Source organism: Suncus etruscus, chromosome 16, assembly GCF_024139225.1.
Source record: "Suncus etruscus isolate mSunEtr1 chromosome 16, mSunEtr1.pri.cur, whole genome shotgun sequence".
NCBI lineage: Eukaryota > Metazoa > Chordata > Mammalia > Eulipotyphla > Soricidae > Suncus > Suncus etruscus.
Genome location: NC_064863.1, coordinates 77,246,280 through 77,249,458, shown reverse-complemented (window position 1 = coordinate 77,249,458; position 3,179 = coordinate 77,246,280). Strand labels below are relative to the sequence as shown.

The window sequence follows — 3,179 nt, the reverse complement described above, 5'->3', positions numbered from 1 at the left end:
TCATCTTCATTCTCTATGTCTGATGCTGGCCTGCGCTGTTTCCCCATTGTCACATTTGTATTGTGGGTTTTTCTACGTGTTGTAGTGGTATTCATTGTCTATATGATGTAGGCAGCACACTCCTCTGGCTCCTCCCTTTCTGGATGGGCTGACTTGCCTCTAAGGGAGGGGAGTCCTCCGTGGATGAAGCCTCACACTGGGTCAAATCTTAGGCCCGAGCATGTAACAGAGAAGACAGTCCAGAGAGAAATGTTTGCTTCTGTGATATAGCGCCGTTCTTAGTGTGATTTTTCCTTCTTGTTGCAATGGAGTTCTTTCCTTAGAAAGAGTGCACAGCCGCGTAGCGAAGCGGAGCGGCCGTGCTCCTCTGAGCCTCTTTTTGCCCCACTCGCAAGAGTTTCACGCAAGAGGACAGTAGACAGACATAGACAGGTCACACTCACAGTCTTTCACAGCTGAGCCCCACTGGGCCGGTGTACTTTCGCGGATTTTCCCCGCCTGGTGTCACACACAGGGAGCCAGCTTTTGCAATGGATAGCCGGTTTTTATGCTCTGAAGTCCCTCCCTTTAAAATGGCGTCTGGGCGAGCGAGGTTTCTGGAGGCTCTTTTTGCCCCACTCGCAAGAGTTTCACGCAAGAGGACAGTAGACAGACATAGACAGGTCACACTCACAGTCTTTCACAGCTGAGCCCCACTGGGCCGGTGTACTTTCGCGGATTTTCCCCGCCTGGTGTCACACACAGGGAGCCAGCTTTTGCAAAGGATAGCCGGTTTTTATGCTCTGAAGTCCCTCCCTGAAAATGGCGTCTGGGCGAGCGAGGTTTCTGGAGGCTCTTTTTGTCCCACTCGCAAGAGTTTCACGCAAGAGGACAGTAGACAGACATAGACAGGTCACACTCACAGTCTTTCACAGCTGAGCCCCACTGGGCCGGTGTACTTTCGCGGATTTTCCCCGCCTGGTGTCACACACAGGGAGCCAGCTTTTGCAAAGGATAGCCGGTTTTTTTTTTTTTTTTTTTTTTTTTTGGTTTTTGGGCCACACCCGTTTGACGCTCAGGGGTTACTCCTGGCTATGTGCTCAGAAATCGCCCCTGGCTTGGGGGGACCATATGGGACACCGGGGGATCGAACCGCGGTCCATTCCTTGGTAGCGCTTACAAGGCAGACACCTTATCTCTAGCGCCACTTTCCCGGCCCCGATAGCCGGTTTTTATGCTCTGAAGTCCCTCCCTCGAAAGTCATATTTTCAAATCATTAAAAAGACATGCATCAAAATGAAAGAAAAAGAAAATTTACATTACTTTGTGGCATTTTTATTAGGAATAAATACATAAATTTTATTAAGATGAATATTAAATGTTCATTATTGGTGGGTATATAGATTACAATAGAATTTGGGAGTAGACATCCATATTTCTACTTTGGATATCCAGATAGGAAAAATAATAATTGATGTCTAAAGAAAAGATAATGTACCATCTGTGGGAATGTTGAATACCTTGTCACACATTGGTCAGTCGGAACCAAATTGCTGAGATTGTGGGGGAGGGTCAGACCATACCTAGAAGTGGTTAAGACTTATCCCTGGCTCAGCACTCAGGGATCACTTCTGGCAGTGCTGGAGGACCATATACTGCCAGAGGCCCGAACCTGAACTTGAATAAGTGCTCTAACTACTATAGAATTCCAGTGCATTAAGATTTTATTTTTTGGGGGAGTAGCATTTCTTTTTTTAAATATAAAATCTTTATTTTAGCACCAGGATTGTAAGCATGATTGAAGTTGGGTTTCAATCATAAACAGAAGTTAGGGAAATAACTACACTCACAACTATCATGGCAATCTTAATGAGCCAGAGGAGTATAAAATACAGCCAAGGGTTGGGAAAGAGGGAGGGGGCATTAGTGGTGAGCTGTTGCACTGGTGAAGGAGGGGTGTTCTGTTTATGATTGTGGAAAGTTTTATAATCTAGGAGCTCTACCTCAGGAGGATATGTGACCCTATCCCTTCCTTTAGAATAACTTGTGTTTTTACACATTTTTTTCTAGTCTTCAAAAGCCATCTCTTTTATTTTTATTTATTTTTGTTTAAGAAGCAGGAAATATTGTGACGTGTGGGATAGGATGGTGAGTGCTGGAGTAGGAAGCAGAGACTGGAGGCACAGCTCCAAAGCTCTCGGGAGTGCAGTGCTTGCCATTTGTTTACAAGCCCATGTTTCAGGATGCATTTGACCCCATAGCCATCTGGGATAAGCCACTTCTCTGCCTCCATGTTTTCAAACTCATCTGCATTAAACTTGGTAAAACCCATCTTCTTGGAGATGTGGATCTTCTAGCCCCCAGGAAACTTGAACTTGACTTGGTGCTGAGCCTCAATCACAGATTCCTTGCTCTTCAGTTTGGTGCTAATGGACATGATGATTTGGCCAATATGAACTCTGGACACCATGCATGGGACTTTCCAAAGGCTCCCCTCATACCTGTTCAGAGCCTGAGATTTGGGCCAATAAAGAAAAGAATGTCTACTGCAAAAGACTTTCTCCAAGGACCTTCATTACAGCCCATTCAGGCACAGTCTGTATACACTATTGAGAGGCTGTTTGCTGTGTGTAGTTACTGCAAACTGGGTCCTATGAGATAAACAGCATGGTCAGCTTACTTGGCTGCACAACACCTATAATTGTTAAGGAATTCTCTATATACTTAATGAAATGGGAGAAATTGAAAAGCTACAATATGGTCATTGACTGAAAGTTAAATACACACTTGAGGATCACTTTATGTTGAGTTTTGATTAAAAGCAAACAAGCACATACTGCTTTGGTAAGAACTTTGAGTACAGGAGCTATTTTCAGCTTTGGGAAGAACTAAGTCAGTTTGGTTTCACTGAAATGAAGACTTAATTGATAAATGAGGTTGGCAAGAAGTATTATGATACTCCAATGTATTATGTACACAAGGTAATTTTTGCAGTAATAAGTTTAAATAACTATCAGGAAAGACTTTTCTTTTTCATTGGTTCAAGTTGGTGGGTGGTGGAGAAATCAAAATGCAGAAAAGGAAACAATGTCCCTGAAGGAAGGATATGGTAAAATGGTGCAATCCAGGAAATTACTTGAGGAGATGACAAATTCTACATGGTCATTGTCCACTAGAACATCCATTTATCTTGGCCAAAG

At 43.7% G+C, this 3,179-nt stretch overlaps 1 non-coding gene across 1 annotated transcript; it reads right to left on the bottom strand.

Annotated features, from left to right (window-relative positions):
- Positions 1–2,533: 2,533 nt before the first annotated feature.
- LOC126033248 (small nucleolar RNA SNORA70) lies at positions 2,534–2,669 on the bottom strand. Its single transcript, XR_007504365.1, has one exon. It is a non-coding gene; the product is annotated as a small nucleolar RNA SNORA70 (small nucleolar RNA).
- Between the last annotated feature and the right edge of the window lie 510 nt (positions 2,670–3,179).